At 34.4% G+C, this 21,588-nt stretch overlaps 2 long non-coding RNA genes across 2 annotated transcripts; both read left to right on the forward strand.

The window, feature by feature from the left end:
- Nucleotides 1-2,391: 2,391 nt before the first annotated feature.
- On the forward strand, nt 2,392-5,370 carry LOC113345853. Its single transcript, XR_003358326.1, has 4 exons — nt 2,392-2,514; nt 2,724-2,768; nt 4,850-4,957; nt 5,143-5,370. It is a non-coding gene; the product is annotated as an uncharacterized LOC113345853 (long non-coding RNA).
- Nucleotides 5,371-7,086: 1,716 nt separating this feature from the next.
- On the forward strand, nt 7,087-9,518 carry LOC113345865. Its single transcript, XR_003358330.1, has 2 exons — nt 7,087-7,527; nt 9,112-9,518. It is a non-coding gene; the product is annotated as an uncharacterized LOC113345865 (long non-coding RNA).
- The last annotated feature ends 12,070 nt before the right edge of the window (nt 9,519-21,588 follow it).

The following is a 21,588-nucleotide window of genomic DNA, read 5'->3' on the forward strand; positions in this document are numbered from 1 at the left end:
AGGTCATACTGAGCTACTAATAGTACTATGAAAATTCTGAATAATTCTTTCTTTGACACGAGAGAAAAACTTATTTATAATCAATGCATCGTTTCGGAGTAAAATCTTTGGCAATAAGTCTTGATTTATACCGTTTAGAATTGCTATTACAGTCGTATTAGGTCAGAAAGACCCACTTTCATACAACTGATTTGTGTCTTTCGAGCAATTAAACAATATCCGAGACTTGACTTTCAACCAATGATTTTTTCTCACATAGCATCAATCCATTAATCAAAATTATTACACATAATATTTGTGAACCTAAAACCGAGTCTTTTCCATTCCATATCAAAATGTAATAAATTCTCGTAAGAAAATCACTGAAGCAACATGAATAACTTTCTTTCAATCTCTGTTGAGACCTTCTTAATGCTGTTTCATGTTGTTATCAAAAAAATTCTTTATTGGCATAAGCTATATTATGGATTATTGGATCAGTAATTTATGGTCTTTCATTATCTAACATTCTGATAATAAGAAGATTCACAATATCTGTAGAAATCTTAAATAAAAGGATCATTATCATGATTTCTTGAACAGATACATCCATGTACTCCCACTGATTATGCCATCATTAATAAATTTATATTTTCGATTTCTATAAATCCCATACTACGGTTAGAACATTAATGAATATCATTTGGATTATTTAGGAAAACCAATGATCGAGTAATAGTTTTCAAATCCAATTTTCATTCTTTGGAATGTAAGCCCTCACCTCCAACTGAACAACCATAACTTAAAGGTGATTCAAACTAGGTTTCCAGCCATTCTAGTCCAAAGTGTCTTTGAAACTGCTTTGCTCGGAAATCTATTTAAATTACACAGTTGTTGAAAGAACATACATTCACTGATATGTGTTCATTATTCATAACTCATCATGCTTCTAACCATTTTCATAAAATTATGATTTTGCCTTTTGTTATACACCATTATGCCAAGGATAAGTTGGCCTTGTGTATTGAGCAACAAATCCGAACTTTTGGAGATACTACATAAAAGATTTAGGATATTATCCTGTTTTGTCATACCTTTCACAATATTTCACCACCTTTATCAGACTTTATGATTTTCACTTTCTCTATAATTGCCTCTCAATTTCAATAATGAATGTTAGAGAAAATATCCACGGATTGAGATTCATAATGCAAATGATAGATGTACACAGTAACGCGAAAAATGATCAGGTGATAAACAATTTTATCTTCCAAAAAATGGACCATTAAAAGTCTACAAAATAATCATAACCAAAAATTAATAAGAACAAAAGCTGAAATTTATAATAGAGATAAATGACAATTAAGCTTACAATAGTTTCATACCTTCAATAAGATTCTCCTGTGGGTAAAACCTTATCAAGGAACAATGTGAGACATGAAAAACATTAGTACATATTTTACCTTCTCATACACACAACATTATTTTTGTTTAATACCATAACTAGAATCACTTGTGGGCAACTCACTCCCTGAAATGTATTAACAAACTCCAATAATTCTAAATATGTTCAACCTAACATAATGTGAGTTGTAGTCACCTGCGGGTGGATATTATTTCACATGTATATGAAACATTTAGATAACCTTAATGCTTGTTTAAATTTGTGACCAAAACTACTTGTGAGCAACATTGTTCTAATAGTTAAATCAAACTAAGAGGACTCAAAATATACAACACTTACAAGATAAGAATTTAGCATCACTGTGGCGATAACTAAACAATCCAACAAATATGGAGAATTGCAATATCACACTAGCTTTTCTTGTGACATTGCATGGTCCTAATCAATGATACAGACATCCTTGATCTGATCATAAAATTAGTCGATTATAAACAATCGAGTAACCCTAAAACATTAAATCATAAACCTTTACTCAAAGGTATGTCATCATACATAAATTGTAAAAATAATAACACCCTTTAATTGAAATGTCCAAACATAATGAACTTTTCGTAAAAAAAAATCAAGCATTAAGCAAGTCTATAAGTATAACTCAATAATCACTAGTCATCACGTTTTTAAATGACAGATTAGTTGCGTTATTGGGATATTACTAACAAATAATGTCATATGATATGAAAATAGTGGGAACCATCATTTAACACAAAAAAACTGTTATTCTCCAATGTGATAAATTTGTAGGTACGTGATTTTTCACAAACTATTGTATCACAGAATAAATCTGTCAAATATCATAAATTTTAATACGCCCCCCAATAATATTATGTTACGCACCACAAAAATAGCTAACCAATGGCTTATCATAGACACTGGCTTACTTGCCATAAGTCCATAGAGCCGTATAGGTTCCATACTAGCAAAAGAGAACACCCCAGACTAGCAAAAGAGTTAACACCCCGGAACGAGAAGATAAGTTCTGAGTTCATCTCTTCACCCCGCCGTCCGCGTTTTTCCCTCCGGAAACCTAACTACCCAAGCTCTAACTTTGAAGAAGAAGAAGAAGGTATCGAGTAAGTTTCAAATCCTTGTCATCCTTGTATCTGGGTTTTGATCTGGTCCATAAAAATTGATTTTGGTGACCAAAATTGTACATTGAAAGATTTTGATTTGATAAATTGGTTAAGGTAGAAATCGGGAAGGAATGATTTTGATTAGTTTGGTTGAATGAAATTGGTCTCTGAATTCACTTCTTCAAACCTTCTCTCTGTTATTTTGCTAGACAGACCTAAGAGGAGATCGGAGAAGAAGAAGATATCAAATTAAAGTAAGTTTCAAATTTCTTTTCATCTTTGATTCTATTTTTTCGCTTAAGCTTTTGTCTTTTTAATCAATAAATTGGGTTTTCAAATCTATTCTATGAATCGATAATTGCAAAGATTTTGGTTTCATAAATTGGTTCTGCAACTGGTCCGTTGATTTGATGAGAGTATGACATATTTATTGTGTTATACATAGTTAGTAAATTCTAGCTGAGAGATGCTAAGTATTTCCTGGGTGTTCTTCTCAAGAGAGCAGCTTTGAGTAAGAGCACGGGCTTCACAACGATCTTAGTTGGATGTAGTTGTATGAAAAGCTGGCTGTGAAGCTTAGCTTCTACTTCTGCGTGTCTGGCTCCCGTGATACACAATTTTTGTAGCCTAAATTTAGACAGAATTATTGATTCATGAAAGGGTTGTAGCAATTGTGGCACCTTGCTCTATTCTGCTGTTACAGTGGTGATCATTTACTAGACAGATAAATAGTGGATACGCTTTAGCATTAGCATTTGCAATAGCTTAAGGTAAATTTCTCTTCATTAAAAATCATCGAGTAGAATTCAGTTTCCATCTTCATCGAACCCTGCAATACATATTTGAAAAATTAAAATCTTCCTAAACTGTTTAGAAGTCTGGCGAATCCTATAATGTGATCAATGATGAGTCAGTGAGCTTCAAAAGCATGGAAACTAAGAAACAGAAGCTGAAAACTACAATTTCATTTGATGGTGTGTGGTTCTGGATAGTACAAATTTCTTGTATTCAGCTACTTCGAGGAGCAAAAAGCAATACTCCCTTATTGCACCGAAAGTTCCAAAGCCCATAATTCCCATTATAGAGCCAACAATATTTTTTCCTACAAGACCTGTCAGTGAACACGATGCTGCTACTGTAAAGCATTAGTTTTGCATCTTAGGATTGTGCAGTTACTAGACACGGAGAAAGCTTATAACAGTGCGACATCTAGACTTCATAGAGATACTGATGATGGAAGGACACCACAGAGCAACATGAATACGAAGAAAGGGTTTAGGTGTTCAACAGTTCGATGGGTGAATCAGTATGGGTTGTTGCCTGAAATTTAATTTAACTGAGGGTTATTGTTCGAGATATACCTACAGCAGCATATCTGTGGATCCGAAATTGGATATAAGTGAAAGAAGATGGCAGCGAGTACTCCATCGAGCAAATCTCAACAGCAACCTCAATTGATATGGGGGTTTGGATTTGTGATGGCTGAATTTATTTGAAGGCAGAGATGGGTTGATTGGAATCGGTTGCAAGAGTGATTGAAGAATATGGACTGGCTGAAGTGCACTGCAGGCAGCAGTGGTCGATGGGCAAAGAAGTGCAAGTGAAGTCTTTTCGTCTGGTGGTGTAGCCGAGAGGAAGAGCTGACAGTCTCAGATGATTAATGCTTCCAGATTCAGCAACAAACAACGGGGATGGATTGTTGGTGCTGGTTTGGTAGAGATTATGGGTCTTCAGAGTTTGAAAATGATTTACAGACGTGAATGAAGATGCAGCTGTAAAATCAGGGTTAGAGTTGCCATTCTTTCATGGAACTGCGGATTGAAAGGCTACAGAGAAGTTGTCGGTGAACTGAAATTTGAGGAGATACGGAAGCGAGTCAAGCAACTGCAGTAGAGAGTGGTCCTGTTGGTGCAGTCGATGGAGCTCAGTTCTGAGATGGACAGGGTAGTTGGCTTAGATGGCAGCGAGACAAGGAGCTGGTCGATCGGTGGATGTATGGAGTCCTGGAATTTTGATGCTGGTTCACTGGACACGGAGAAATCTCTCAGATTGTGCAGTTGTGGTATAGGAGCTTCTAAAGCAGTTAGCATCACTATATCCTAATCTATTATTTTTCATATTCTAGTTTTGCATTTTAGGATTTTTTGTGCCGATTTTGTTTCTTTTAAGTTGTTTTAGTAGTTTGTTTGATGAAATCTGGCCGATGATGTCTGTTAACTTGAATTTTTTTCAATTTGACTGTTTGGATTTGCATACTTCATTCTTTCCGATTTTGCTATCTTTTGTCACTCACGCAATAGGATCTTATTGTTTTATTTTCATATATCTCATTTAGGTTTACTTGAAGTGATGTCTATTACACTTCCAAGCAAAGAATGGATGGATGCACCAGGCAGTCGGCTCAATTTTTACACTACGAGGGGCAGATAGATTACACTACCAGGTACTTATGTGAATACTTTTGAGGATCCTTTTATCTTTACTGGCATAGCTAAAGAATCTTCCCTAACGGCAACAAACTTAAATGATAACAGAAATTTGGAAGAAGTAAGTTTAAGTTTTTTGAATTGAACTGTTGCTTCATTTTATCAAAGTGTTGTACATTGATTATTAATTATGATGTTACAGGAAAATTAGGAGAGGCGGAAGTTCAACACTATTAAGCGTCCCAGCAATGGCTCGCGATAACAATTATTAGTACCAAGATTTTTAAATCGTGAATCGAAAGTGAATCGTTTTTGAAAATTTGAGAATCGACTTCCAACCATTGTTTTGTCTTCTGATATTATTTAAGTTCAATTGTATTTGATTATTAGTTGACACCGAAATATATAAAATAATTATAATATTATGTAACTAAAATTTGATACAATTCTTTCCAATTCCGAAGGATGAAGTTTCGGTTTCTTCAGTTTTGCTCGAACTCGTTCCAACTAGGTCAAATATTCAACTGAATTGTCGAATCTTGATTATGGAACTAAATTTTGACGCAATCTTCCCAATTCAAGATGATAAAGTTCTGGTTTCTTCAGTTTTGCTCTCGAACTCGTTCCAACTCGGTCACATTTTCAATTGAATTGTCGAGTCTTGATGATGGAACTAAATTTTGGCGCAATCTTCCCAATTCGAATAGTTGAAGTTCTGTTTTCTTCAGTTTTGCTCGAACTCGTTCCAACTCGGTCAAATTTTCAACTGAATTGTCGAGTCGTGATTATGGAACTTAATTTTCACGCAATCTTCCCAATTCAGAAGGATGAAGTTCTGGTTTTTTGAGTTTTGCTTGAAGTCGTTCCAACTTGACCAAATTTTCAACTAAAGTCTCAAGTCTTGATTAGGTAACTAAATTTTGACACAAATCTTCCCAATTCGAAATGATGAAGTTCCTGTTTCTTCAGTTTTTCTCGAACTCGTTCTTACTCGGTCAAATTTTCAACTGACGTCTCGAGTCTTGATTATGTAACTAAATTTTGACACAAATATTCCCAATTCGAAACAATGAAGTTCCGGTTTCTTCAGTTTTGCTCGAACTTGTTCCAACTCGGTCAAATTTACAACCGAATTGTCGAATCTTGATTATGGACTAAATTTTGAAGCAAATCTTTCAACTCGAAAGGACGAGTTTCGGTTTCTTTAGTTTTGCTCGAACTCGTTCCAACTCGGTCAAATTTTCAACCAAATTTTCGATGCTTGATTATGTAATTAAATTTTGACACATCTCGATTCGAAATGATGAAGTTTCGGTTTCTTCAGTTTTGCTCGAACTTGTTCCAACTCGGTCAAATTTTCAACTGAAGTCTCGATTCTTGATTATGTAACTAAATTTTGACGCAAATCTTCTCAATTCGAAACGATGAAGTTCAACTTTTTTCATAATTATGAGCGAAACTCGACAATTACTCCTATGGCTGCAACATTCCATATAACTAAAGATCGACCTAATTACAAACGAGACCGGAAATCATCGAATCTACTAAAACACACTCCCTCCGTTCCGATTTACTTGACGTTGTAGAGTTTTTCACGGAGATTAAGAAATATCAGAGAGAGTAAAATCTTTCCAAGTTTACCCATATTAATTCTTCTTAAAGATTTAGATGACCTAGTTTTTAGTTTCTAGATTCTAGGGAAAGTTATCAATCCCGTAGTATTTTACTTGGGATGTATTACCAAATTCTCTATCATTTTGGAACACAATAAAAAATTAGAGTACTGATTCAATAAAAATTAATAATATTGTGTAATCCCAAAGCAAGGGAAAATTAATGAGAATATGAGAAAAATACCAAAACTATCATTTATTTTGGAACATACAAAAAACCCTAAAACATCAAGTAAAATGAAACGGAGGGAGTATTATGTAACTCCAGTTTATATTTTAAATTAAATTTGTGTGCGATATAATTTTATTATACTCATAAACTAATTTAACAAAAAACCTTTACATTTTTTTATTGGTGTCGTCGAGGCAAGCTTAAAAATTATTGGTGTCGGTCAACCCTAGTCAAGGCAAGCTTAAAAATAAAAGACTTGTGCGCCTATTAAAAAAACTCACAAGCAGACGTGTGTCTTTGATGTTAACAATGTAAAAGAAGTTTTCTCCTCAAAGTCTAGATCCAGCAATTCTTCCTCGCTTCATACCTATTTTAAGTAAAAAAAAATTCTCCTCCATCTGATATTCTGGCAGAAAATTAGGGGTTATTCAGAGAAGATTTATTCTGCAATCTTGGAAATATTTCTGCATCGCAGGATGAAAATCTATGTAAACAAAAATCTATTAAGAAGGAATGGAAGAAGAACATCCAGTGGTGGTAATAATCTCGGTCAATTTTGTTTTTCGATTTGAACCCTAACAATTTCATTTTGGGCGGGATGAAATCAAACGAAAATTCTTTTGGGAGGGATTCCTGCTTGGCGTTTTGGAACAACTATAAGTTCAACCCTAAGCAATTCAGAGATGTGAGAGATATATCTTTTTTGGGGGATTAGTAGTTCAGAGATCAAAAAACATCCAAGGTATATCTTTTTTATTCTTATTTATAGCTGAATAACTTATGATTTTTGATTGGAAAGATGCATGAGTTCATACTCTTTGATTGAATCTGAACTTGGGTTACATAGATTGTTGTAGTGTTGTAATAATACAATCTAATGATGGTTTATTGCTAAACAACTTATGTCTTTTGATTGAAAAGATGCAAATCTGACTATTTTTGGATGTCTTTTGATTGAAAAGATGCAAGTCTGACTATTTTTGGATGAATCTGAACTTACGTCACATAGGATCAGTGACTATTTTTGTGTTTTGATTGTAAAACTGATTATTTTCATCTAGTTTTTTTTTTTTTTGTGATTTGATTACGGTAATTCCAAGTTAGGTTTAGCGAATAATAATCACCAAATGCATATCTACTATTTTTTGGGCAACTTCTGTTGCACACTCTTGCTTGGCGTCGTCCAAATCCCAAGCATTGTCCCATCTGAGCCTCTCTGCCTTTCCTTATACTTTGTGTGCCATGATGCATAGCCATAGAGCTTGTAGACCACATATATTAGTGGTGTGTTAGGTCTGTATACAGTGGTGGAAGCACAGGTTGACGAAACCTGGCTGTAGCCCCCCCTTCTTCTTCAAAGACCTCAACTTAGTAAACTACCACTAGCCCAAGTAAAAAATATCACTTCAGTCCACCAAGTCCAGCTTTTTAGTTCACCAAGCCAAGCAATTTGGTCCACCAGATCAACAGCTTCTTATTAGACAAGTAAGAAGAAGAACACGAGTGAAAAAGGAAGAGGGAGGGTTAGCTGGTTAGCTTAGATTGAATGCTTGTTCACAAGATCAATGATCTTTCAGTACTAGGTAATTATTTTTCTTCTACAATTCATATTATCACCATGTAAGGAGAGCCCGAGAACATATTAAGATTAGTCTACACTAGCTTGTCAGTTGTCAGCCTATGCGACCAAAAATAAAATGGCAGTTGTACGTAGATACACCCATGATAAACTTATGTGTTTTTGTTTGCATAGTTCTAGAGATGTTCCCCCAAAAGTCGAATTGTTGGGCAGAGTTTAAGAATTCTTTGCGACTCTAACAATGTTGCAGGCTAAAGGAATTAATGTTCCCAACAATTTAGGTAAGTTGTGTTCATCGGAGTCGGATTCTATATATTGAGCACATTTTATACATTGTTATTTTGCTGAAGTAATATATGGTCCTACTTCGCTGGTGTTTTCCTCTCATACTGACTTGGGTACGACATTTTTTTTTAGTCTCCCCATATCGAAATTTTGGTTCCGCCACTGCCTGTATAAGTTTATTCCATTATTATCTACTGATCTCGGCTACTTTGGTTGAACTAATGAGTCTATAGACTACTGATAAACATTGATTGATATATCTGGAATATGTAGAATGGATAGTGGTAGTGGGAATTTATCATGCTTAATGCCTCCTAATTTTATTGAGTCAACCATGTGATCCATTGAAGATGAAGACGAATACTTAACCATCCATTTTGTTCTTTTGTTAATAAATTTTGTTACTGGTCCAGTATTTTAATCTATCATGGTATCTTAAAATTTATCTTGTTACATATACAGGGTATTGGGATCCCAGCGACACCTTCGTTCTTTGGTCTTTTGCTGTTCGAGGAACTTCAGGAAAAAGGCTGTTGCACTTGCAAGTTACTGATGGATGACCACTACGACTTCATGATTGAGGAAATCTTTGATCCAAGTGCGATGTTGTGACATAGAGATGATGATGTTGTGCTTGGGGATGTTTCAAGAGGTGAGTTTACCAAGTGGCCCAAGACCTATGCAACTACTGTAGCCTGTAGGAGAGCGATCAAGTTAGAGTTGCAGTGACAGCAGATTGATCACTTTTTAAATTTTCAAGATGTAACTTGGAGTTGGAGTTGTTAGGATATGTCTTCCATTTATGTTCGAATATTCTATTTTCTTTAGAAAATAGTTATAAAGTTAATTAATAAAGTCAATTTGTTTAATATCTATTTTCTTTTTTAATTTGAGTGAATTTCTGATACCCCAATGGATTTCATAATTCCAAATGAATTTCGGATTTCCAAAATCTGAATGCCGAAATTTGAATTAGTAGCCAAAAAATGACGGAACTGGCTCGTTAGAGGAAAATACCTCGAATTGTAACGGGTAGGAACCATTATTTTATTTAACATACAAAAATTGTATTTTTTCAGTGACATGCACCAACCGTTATTATTTTTAACCAATAATAACTGTGATTATTTTATGACATAGATCAATTGTTATTTAGTGTGATAACAGATTTTGTATGTGACTTTGAATCACAAATTTTATACGTCGTACTTAATAATGTTCCTTGTTTGTTATTTATAAAAAGTCACACCAAATAAATAACGGTTCGAATAACAGATGAAAACCGTGATAAACCATGTTTTATAACAGACTTCATTCGTCATTTATAGCCTCTTCTGGACAAGTGAATGAAATTTCGTTGAAGAAAAATTCTTTGATGCATCGCTCATTTAAATATGATACAAATTTAAAAATCATGATAAATAACAGATATATGATGAATTAATATGAAAGGTGTTAAATAGTTAATGAATATCATTTTCATAATTATGGAGAAATTTATCAAAAATAAAACCTCAATTTCATAGAGGATGCAATAAGTTTTGGACAACATAAAAATATTCATGAAAATATGAAAAAAATCGTAATAGGTTACTCAACTCGATAATGAGTTAATTTATGTAAATTTTATTTTATGCACTTTTAAGAAATAACGTAAAATCATGTGCCAATTATTTAGTTACCATAATGTATGATCAGATACTGTACACTTCAATATTATTTAAACATGTGAACTCAAATTACCTGTGGATAATTATTGTTCTAATACATTTAAGCAAAAAAATATTATAAGCACTTGACATAATAATGATTATGACTGGAAAAATTATTTGACATCATTGTGATGATTGCCAAACAACTCAAAAATAATGCCATAATAACTACTAAACCTTTACTTTACGGCTTGGCGTATTCGTGCTTACAATAAAATTATTATTATTGCTAAGATAAAACACTCTAGTATCACTGTGGTGATAACTAAAGAATTATGACCTAAGAATCTTAAGCACAATAATTTTATACGTACAATTGAAATTATCATCAACATATAATGACACAAGACACCCTCAATATTCAAATCAATTCATATCCATAATGTATGATCAACAATCATATCAGTCAGTGTTTTCTTAAATATGTGAACTCCAATTTCCTGTGGGTATATTCTGTTCTAATATATTTAAGTAAAACAATATTTAGCAAAGGAGAAAATTGTTTGAATACCACTGTGGTGATAGCCAAACAAACAATAAAATGTCGTTACCACAATAAGTCGGTAATTGCAAAACCCCATATTCATGGTTTGCTAATTTATGCTTACAACAACATTATGATTATTGTTAGGATGAAACACTCCAGTATCACTGTGGCGATCGCTAAAGAATTCCAACATAATAATCTTAAACACAATAATCTCATACATATAAAATGTCAACTTGCGAGAAAATATGCATACCAATATTGCACACACACGCAAACCATATCGTAATGCACCTAAAATTTAGTAGTGTCGTAAATGGTTCTAAGAAATTATTTCACACTGTACATTAATTTTCAATAAAGCGAAAGCACGACAATAGAATCATATTTCGTTAGTAAAATTCATTTCATAATTTCTTGACACTATTACATAAATCATTTTTAATTATAAATCTAATATCTTTATTATTTGATTCTATAATAAAGGAGCATTTAAAAAATCAATTTCAACTTTACACTAATGAACTTTAATCGGAGGCGGCATAACAATGGGTTCATTATTTTATTTTATTTTTATTTTTTTATAAGAGACATTCTCTTTAGTAGTATATACATACAGTGTACACGTACAAATAGGTTCCAACTATTAGAAAATTTAGTTAACCTTAATCAAAATTAAATAAGAACCAAAAAACAGGTTGCTACTTGTTCTGTTCACAAACGGCTTGATTAGTGTGAATCAATACGATGAACCTCTCTTTAATTATTATTAAGACCCACTTTAGAAAAACGTTATTTAAAAAATAAATAACCCACCAGAGAATAAGACTTCTAATTACGAGTCATATAACTGAGCAAAAGGAAACTTGAGGGGACAGGAACTAGACGGTTGAATTAGTCTCAATTAAGGGGAAAAAACTGGACATAAACGGTTCTAATATGAACTGATTATGGGTAGTGAAACTAGTTCCATATTAGCAATGGTTACATGTGACTTCATTTAAAATGGGTATCGGTTCTTTACAATCAGGGCCCATTAAACAAAATTATCTAACATAAAACCAAAGGCCCACAGTCATTTCTCTTCCAAACTTACGGAAGAGACAATCAAACCTACAAAAAAAACTGAAACGGCGGAAATTGGTTGATGCGTGATTTTCATTTCATGCTATTGGTGATGACGACCTATCATGACAGCGAGATGTATAAAGCCAAGCATACATAATCACGAACAAAACACGAAACTATAGTTTGCACGTTGTTAATGGACGATCATGAGTTTTAAACACTTGCTCTTGATGCCAAGGTTTATTTTATAGATATATTTAATCAGGATCGTGAACTTCATGATAATCACACAATAAATATGCAAGAATAGTGTATGAGAAATATCTTATAGCGCAATTCTTAGTCTGTGATCAATCAATCTGGACAGTGATAATACCTTGTGTATGTCATGGTTTCTCTCTCTTAACCTTAAGCATAATGAGTAATTCCTTAGATACAATAGTAATGTTTATTGTTTCCATTTCATAGGTAGAGAGAGGACCAAGTTCCTAGGGTTTTAGTATTAGACATTAGATCTCGACCGTCCATCAAGGAAGAGCATAAATAGGATACTAACTCCTTATATAAACCATGGATTAGATATTTTGCAATATCCTAAATATAACCAGATTCTCACATGGGCCCAATAAAGATAATTATCCTATAAAAAATTATCTTACATTCTCCCACTGGTCCATGTGATAATTTATTAATGGTTAATTCCAGGAAACATAAGGCGCGCATAATTGTTAAAATTAATAGATTAGTGGTTAACGTAATACATTAATCAAGCAAACTACTCATGCAAGTCATAGCGGTGACACATTGTCCTGTTATTAACATGTTCCCTTCCAGTGGAAAGATGGTTGTAGGAAAGATGGTTGTTTGGAGAATTGATCATCCACTAGTGATATATGCTTCAAAAAAAGAAAACAGAAAAAAAGAATCTATTATTGGGGCTGTAGGAAAGATGGTTGTTTGGGGGCTTAATGGGTCATGAAATAGTAGCTCTTATAATTATCCTCCATTTTACATAATCCCCAATATATCTTTGATTTGATTAGTGATAATTATGATGATTAAATAAACTAATCATGATTAGCTAATGTATCATACTAATTTAATGATAATTTCTTGAAAATCAAAAACGAAAATTCTTTTGTTTTTGATCTAGAAGAAGAAGGAGGATGATTTTGATGAACTTTTTCGAAAATTTTGAAGAAAAATTGGTGATACCTATCCTGAAACTAGTGTAGAAAACCTTGTAATTGACCCCCATTTGAAATTTTGATTGATTCAAATCCGTTTGAAACGGAAAAATCTGAGTTTATTTACAAGTTACGACTGGTTAAATGTTGTCGTCCCAGCCGTTACAAGGATTTATGGTTCGTAATTTAAGGATTCCAGGTCGTAATATATATACAATTATACACTGCTAGGTTAGTAAGAACTTATGGCCGTAATTCATACTCACGGCTGGGCTAATATGAACTCCTGGCCGAATAGTTATCCAGAGTCTCATGTGTATCAATCACGGCTGAAAACCCAACCACAAATTGTATAAACGGCTGCGATACCCAGACGCTTTTAGGCCTGAACACTCCCAACCAATGCATTTAACTGGGATTCCAATAATTACAGATACTTATGGCGGGTAAACCCAGCCGTTATTATGGTTGATTTTATAGTCATATTCGATAAAAATTTTCACTTTCCATTCATCAATAATGTTATCGTTACATAATTTTCTAGTCCACGTTACATTCAATAGTTATACCCAAATGCAAAAAATAGAACATGGAGTAATACACTTAAATAGTCAAGGTGATAGGCACATTTTTGTGTCTTATATAATCTCAATTGTATATATTATTAGTGCTCGATTTTATATTTATTATGGATTTTTATGTCCCTGTGGGTATTCTTGGAGAAATAAGCTTTTGCGGCGAAATTGGCTAAAAAAATGGTTTTGCGTCCGTGGGAGAAAACTACTATACGGAATCTCACTTTGAATAAGGGGTAACCTAATTACTAAGGGGTGACCCATTTCCAGGCATCTGCTAAAGGGAGACCGGAACTGGATAAGGGGAGGTCATCTTCATAATTCAAATACAAGTTTTGGCGGCAAAATGCATGCAGCGAGGAGCAGATTTGGAGATCGAATTTCTACGTGATTTTAGGAGATTCAATGGCTGTATTTGGTACGTATGGACTCTACAAGACTCAACAGGTCTGTTACAATCGATTGGACCCAACCAATAGGGCTGTAATGGCTGGGAGAAGTGATCAAAGTCCAAACAGGACACGTACGCTTCTGTTGAGTTTGAAGATTTTGTGAGGAATATGTGGGAGAGTTTCACGCTAGTGATTGTTGTACTTGGTCCTGTTCAAGTCTTGATAAGAGTTTGGTGGAAAGTTTATAGCTAACAAACGCGTACACTGAGATCACAAGAGAGATATTCTCTCAACAACGCAGAAAAGAAGAAAAAAAAGTCGCGGATTCAGTAGAGATTTTTCGGGATTAGAGGACTATATAAGAGTTGGTTCAAGTCATAAAGAGGGTTAGAAAAGTTTAGAGAGAAATAAGAGAGAGTTCAGAGCCTAAACGAGGAAGATACCGTTGATTGTTACTGCTGTTGCTGTTCAAGGAGGAAGACGAAGAACGAAGAACAGACGCTCATGGAGCGTCGTTCTTCAATAGTACCTACAGCAGCACAACTGTGTCGTTATTTTGCTGCAGTTCAAAAGTATCGTTTACAGGAAGTCTTTTTTCGAACATTGTAACAGTCACGCTGTAACATTTAAAAAGCGTTGCAAAAATTCTGTTAAACACCATATCATCAATAAAAACATCTATTTAGCCATGAATTTATCTTGTGAGTGTGTTTTTGGGATGAGGAGCTAAACCCAAACCCAGGGGTGACAGAGGAAGCCATTCTGACAATAATTATGTGGTAATCTCTATTTTATCAATTTATGCAATTTTTTTATATGATTGATTGCATTGATAAAAATGATTTAAATGGTTTTTATTAATCAACTGTGTTTTCCCTTGATAATGCATGCTTAGTTTTAGACTCTTGATGCACTATACTTGTGATTAACATTTGATATTTTGGAAAATCTGCTTTTGGCAATATTTAGAATCAACCCAATTATTTAAATTGCATAGTAAAAAAATATTAGATCACATAAGTATTGTTGAATGGTGGAATCTTAACCCCTATTTCTCAATAAAATTTTACGTCAGTTTGCTATTTTCCTAAATTTTATTTAAATCTAGAAATTTTGTTACCTTCACAAGTCTGAAAAGAACCTTTTTACCACTACAACTACAACCAATTTTAAAAACCATCAAATTTTTGGCGCCACTGCCGGGGATTTGTGTTTAGGTAGCATTTTTTTTTTGGCGACTTCACTGGGCATGTTTTTTGATTTTTTTATTATTTTTATTTGTTCCTCTTTACGTTTCTTTGGGTGTGTCTTTGATTTGCAGGTTTGAAGTTGGATACTAAGGACTTGCAACAAAGCTTAAAGCTATAAGAGAAGAAAAAGAAGACAATTTTTGTTTTAGGATTTAGTTTTATTATTTTTTTTTTATTTTTTTATTTTTAGAATTGTAAAATTTTGTAATTTACTTTTTCTTTTGCACTTTATTTTTGTGGACTTTGGACATTTTTATTTTTATTTTTATACCTTATGGAAGGGATCCTTAAATACAAACTGTTTGCAGGGAAGGACGACGATTACAATATCGTCTCAGCCCCTCGGGTTCGTACATGACAGAGGAGTCGTGGCCCAAGTCGACTACAACGGTTCATCCCCCGTCTGGTACGGGAGGTAAGTCCAATCGAAACACTCGCGAATCTCCTGTAAGCGAGTTACTGTATTCCTTAAGGTGATAATTGTTTGAGGACGAACCAGACTGTTTTTAAATTCCTAGTCAAGGGAAAGGCCTGGCCAATACAAGATAAGGGTTCGGATTTCATCACCGCTCCCTTCTTGCCCGCCTTAGGAAAACGAAACCTAACGCGAACCCAAGCTTTAAAATATGATTAGAAAGAGACAAATAGGGTATCGAGCTTGTTAGGAAAAAATTTCGAAGGATATTGGGTACCTTTTAAGCAATCTCGAAGTTCATAATGGTTTCTGTGAGTTGAATGCGTGATTGCGCCTCCTTGTGATAGCGGTGAGGCCTTGGGTATCAAAGCTCCATTGAGCTTCCCTCGCCTCAATTCAACTTACTTTGATTCGGATTGATTCCAGAGGGGTTTGCTTAAACTGTAACGAATTCCCCTTCGAGAGATAGAAGCTAGTCTAGAAACAATCTAAGTGGAGCCATCATGCTTTTTGTTTTCTAGATTCTATAGGTTTGATTTGGTCGAGTCAGCCTTGTTTGTGATTGTGTAGAATTCCCTTGCAATTAAGAATGTCGAACTGGTATGATAGAAGCCAGTACAATGAATCTCGACCTGAATTTGAAAATGGACATCATCAGTATTATGACCATAGTGAGAATATGGTTGGGGACGCCAACCTTTCCAAGGTTATGGTTCATACCATGGTGAGCCCAATTACTATCCACACGTGCATCAGTCAAGAGCAAGAAGATTATAGTACTAGTTCTTCGTCTGTAGAGGATACAATCAAACTATTGAAAAGTAGTCCTTATTATGATCCTTTTTTCCTATTCTTCTCTAGAAGAGACTCTCAGGAATTTAGTTGAGTCATCACGTCAGTTAGCTGAATCGACGTATAAATTAGATGAGGTGAATAATGTAGTTATGGACGAAAGAACTGCAAACAACAACTGAATCTGTAGAAGATATCCTCAATAGATTAACTCAAAACTTAGATCCTACACTAAGGTAACTTTCTGGAAGAGCCTGGAGGATAGCTGAGTCTACACGTAGACTTGAGTTAGAGACGAACGAAAGTATTGCTCGAAATAACTTGAATTGCCAATATAGTGTATCCAATAATACCCTTGAGAATGAAGATAGTTTTTCACATAATCAAGATAACGAGGTTATAATTGGTAAAACTACTTATTTAGATAAGGTTCAATCATCTTCGTACTATTATGATGATGAGGATAGTAGTGATGAAGAATCTGAAATATGTAGGCATAGTGATCAGGAATCTAGTAATCCAATTGAGCTTTATAGTGATTATATTATTTCTACTTCAAATCCAAATAATTTTTATGATTATTCACCTATTCAAGAGGACGAGGATTTGATTAGGAATACCACCGTTTTAGACGATGTAGTATTTCCTTTTGATTACGAAGCCGATAGTGGTTTAGAGGAACGGGTTTATTCTGAAAATGTTGTTTTAGAGTCTAGCGACTTAGAAACAATAGTCTTGGAAGAAGAAGATAGACCCGTAGAGATGAGTAAAGATGCACTACCTGATAATAACTTAGAAGAATCTCTTGAATATTTTAAGGACTCTGAAGATACGGAAATTCAAGAAATAATTAGAGGTCTATCTAGAGACACTGAAAACTCTAAGTTTGGGGGTGATTATCACTTTCCTAGTGCTTTACCTTTAACTCTCAGAAAGTCCCCTCACATAGGACTTGATATCCATGCCTCAACCATCTTACAAGATTATCTTCATACTAGGTTTCCCGAACCTAATGATGTCCTGAAAAAAGTTCAGTCGTTAGAAACCCATCCTCTGGTTGATGTGGTTTGCCCAGGCTATGATACCCAGATTGACTTTGTTTTCCCACCAAATAGTTTTCTTCCAATTGTGGGAACGTATAGATTTCCAATGTGTCACTTATTACGTTCTGAGACTAAGCCTAAGTACTTTAGGAAATTAGAATCGACACATTTGCTTCAGAATGACCACTACTTGACTGTGGTCAACTATGTAAGTCATACCTAATTGACTTAGAGGATCCTAAATTATTTAGGTTATTTTGTGATTCCAGGTTCTTATCTGAGTTTTTCCAGATCTAGGACCTAATAATTTGGATCCTACCTATGAGGAAATGCATCCGAGGAAAATAGTCTATTTAGACCCCTTCATAGAACCTGAACCTGAACCGCAATTAGCGATAGTTATCCAGAAACTAGGTAAGGGCATGCTAGTCTTGTACATTTTCTTGTTTCACTGCAGTTTCCTTTTGTCAGCTCTTTTGGTTTTAAAGACCCACAGTTATTCCGGCTACTGTTATACGGTTCGAGTTGACTAATCCTTGCTTAGTCTGGCTGAAGACTTTAAACTTAGCACTTCTTGGGAGGTAACCCAATATTCATGCGACACGGTAATATCTTTCCTTATCTCTTTTGCTTCAAATGGTAACATTTCTCCTTGTTCATGCTTTTTTTTCATCTTTAGAACATTGAGGACAATGTTAGATTTAAGTTTGGGGGTATGGGAGAAACTTTTTAGTTGCACTTTTGAAACTTCTAGCGTCACATGGTATCCGTTAGCTAAGTTTACATATTGTTTCTCACCGAAAAGATAGAAATTGGAATGCTACAGATAACAACTTATTGAGACATTAGAGAAAAAGACATTGAGATCCTTGAAATTCAGGAGAGAACTTGTTCTTTTTAGAGGGTAACCGTGATGGACCTAACCATACATGATGGAAAGGCAAGTAGGTCAGGAAATGCCAGAAAACAAAAGCAACCTCACAATGTAGTCTTAGTTACTGGATTGCGACTCTCTCTCAGTAGAAACTTATCATCAACAAGCGGAGCGACATCAAAATCTATGAAGAAAGTGAAGACGTTTTAGGTTTAGAAGCAACAATAGAAGAGAATAATTCAAAAATCAAAGTTGAAGTTATAAGAGAAAATGATATAAGTTGTTAGAATCCATGATACCAAGACATCACAAGTTGCGAAGATCCAAGTTTTGAAAGTCCTTCTCTCATGGCCATGTAAATTTTTGTCTTGTAATTTTTTTTATTTTAGCCATGAAAAAAAAAAAAAAAAAATAAAAAAAAAAAAATAAAAAATAAAAAATAAAAAAAATAATGAAACATCATTACGTTCTTTTTGTTCAATAAGGCCATAGGGAAGAAGAAATTTATAAGTCAAGCAAGAAATCGAAGAGAAGAGTTAATTGTCAAGGTTCTATGAGGTTCGAGAGTTTATCATCAACAGTTGAAGACCGAAGAAGGCGTTGTTTCTACTGGGCACTGTGAGAGAGTTGAAGAAAGATGCATTTTGGTTGCTTTGTTAATCTACTTTCAATATGGCACAAGATCTTTCTAGCACTGGTTTAACTCATCACACGTAATTAGTCCAGCTGTATAGCAGATGTCCCTCTCATTTTTATCTCTCTCCTAATCTTATCCAGCTGTAAAGCAGAGGACGTATCTTACAATGTTTATCTAAATGTATAGTGGATATCTCTTAATCTAGCAGTCGTGTGGATGTGTCTCCCTTTTTCTTCAGTTAGATTTAGAGCTGACACCTTTAATTTCTCTGGCATTCTAGTTACTTGGAGATAGGTTGAGAATATGTATGTCCTCATAGCTCTTTGGATACTTGTGACCAATTAGGAGTAAAGGTTTTGTGGGTATATCTCTGGTAAGCCCTCCCGAGACTTTAACTCGGCCACTAGGGCCACCTAGGGGTTTAAAGGCTTTTTGCATACGCTAAATGCAATCGACGATGCCTGCGACAGTGAGTTAGGATTTTATTTTCTATTTGGTTTGCTCGAGGACTAGCAAATAATAAGTTTGGGGGTATTTGATAGGCACATTTTTGTGTCTTATATAATCTCAATTGTATATATTATTAGTGTTAGATTTTATATTTATTATGGCTTTTTATGTCCCTGTAGGTATTCTTGGAGAAATAAGCTTTTGCGGCGAAATTGGCTAAAAAATGGTTTTTGCGTCCGTGGGAGAAAACTACTATACGGACTCTCACTTAGTACCTACAGCAGCACAACTGTGTCGTTATTTTGCTACAGTTCAGAAGTATCGTTTACAGACAGTCTTTTTTCGAACATTGTAACAGTCACGCTGTAACATTTAAAAAGCGTTGCAAAAATTCTGTTAAACACCATATCATCAATAAAAACATCTATTTAGCCATGAATTTATCTTGTGAGTGTGTTTTTGGGATGAGGAGCTAAACCCAATCCCAGGGGTGACAGAGGAAGCCATTCTGACAATAATTAGGTGGTAATCTCTATTTTATTAATTTATGCAATATTTTTATATGATTGATTGCATTGATAAAAATGATTTAAATGGTTTTTATTAATCAACTGTGTTTTCCCTTGATAATGCATGCTTAGTTTTAGACTCTTGATGCACTATACTTGTGATTAACATTTGATATTTTGGAAAATATGCTTTTGGCAATATTTAGAATCAACCCAATTATTTAAATTGCATAGTAAAAAAATATTAGATCACATAAGTATTGTTGAATGGTGGAATCTTAACCCCTATTTCTCAATAAAATTTTACGTCAGTTTGCTATTTTCCTAAATTTTATTTAAATCTAGAAATTTTGTTACCTTCACAAGTCTGAAAAGAACCTTTTTACCACTACAACTACAACCAATTTTAAAAACCATCACAAGGTTGGTTTTAAATCTCAATAAACTCTCTCGTGATCCAGTAGCATTTCTCATGATCAAATTCTTTGCGACGAATAACTTGGTAACGTCCAAGGCGAGCTAAAAAAACAAATCAAAATAAACTTAGTATTTTATTCAAAACTTACTTGATTAGAAAACATTTCGGGACTTACTTGATTAGAAAAAGAACATTTCGGGACTCATCGCCTTCATCCGTATTAATTGCACCCTACTAGGTAAATCTCCTTGAACATATCCTTTATTTGGTTCATCGATCTTCCATTTTGATTACCATCTATGGACACAAAGACCATAAATATACGGTTTAATTGAGAATCATCACCTTCTCCCACGTTAATGCCTTGATTTTCGTCATGCTTTTTCACCATGAGCGTCGCTCTAACGATTTCCATATCTTCTTCGGTGGTGTACAGAGTAACCATGTTTCTTCCTTTTTTTGCAACAATTGTGAGAGATAGATAAATATAGAGTGTGTTTTGTGTGAAAATTTTGATTGGAAAAGGATCATTTTATAGCAAAAAATGACCCAACAACTAGTTTTTCAACGCATTAACTCAAAAAACTCAATGCACTAACTCAATGCAGTTGGAGAAATACAGCCAGGAAACATAAAAGTTCTGTCCGATATTTTTTGTTTACGACTTGGTATTTCCATGCTGACATTAGCGTTGGAAAAATCATCTGAATGGTTTTAAATGTTAACGTCCCACCGGTTATTATTGAAGAAAAGAAATAGCTTTAAAGATTTCTATCTTCGCCGGGTTTCTCCGGAGAAAATACTGCTTTATTACCTGTTAATAATTCCGCAAGAAGAAAGCTAAAGGCTCAAAGATGTACACGTTGACGTCGCTTTTCTCCAAGATTGATGGAATTCAGGATCTTTGCCCACCATAGCATGGGTTGTGCAAGGAGCGGACAGGCCAGCGTAAAATTTATGTTCTATATTTATAAGATTTTTTTCTCTAGTCGGTCTGGTACTTGCTACTGGAAAAGATTTTGGTTTTGATGGAATTCACGATCTAAATATCCTAATGCGCCCAGAACAAGTGTACTTAACTGAGTTTGATCTGTCGGGATTAGTCTTGAATTAATCTCCTAAATCTGCAT

Source organism: Papaver somniferum, unplaced genomic scaffold (genome assembly GCF_003573695.1).
Source record: "Papaver somniferum cultivar HN1 unplaced genomic scaffold, ASM357369v1 unplaced-scaffold_84, whole genome shotgun sequence".
In the NCBI taxonomy this organism is placed as follows: Eukaryota; Viridiplantae; Streptophyta; class Magnoliopsida; order Ranunculales; family Papaveraceae; genus Papaver; species Papaver somniferum.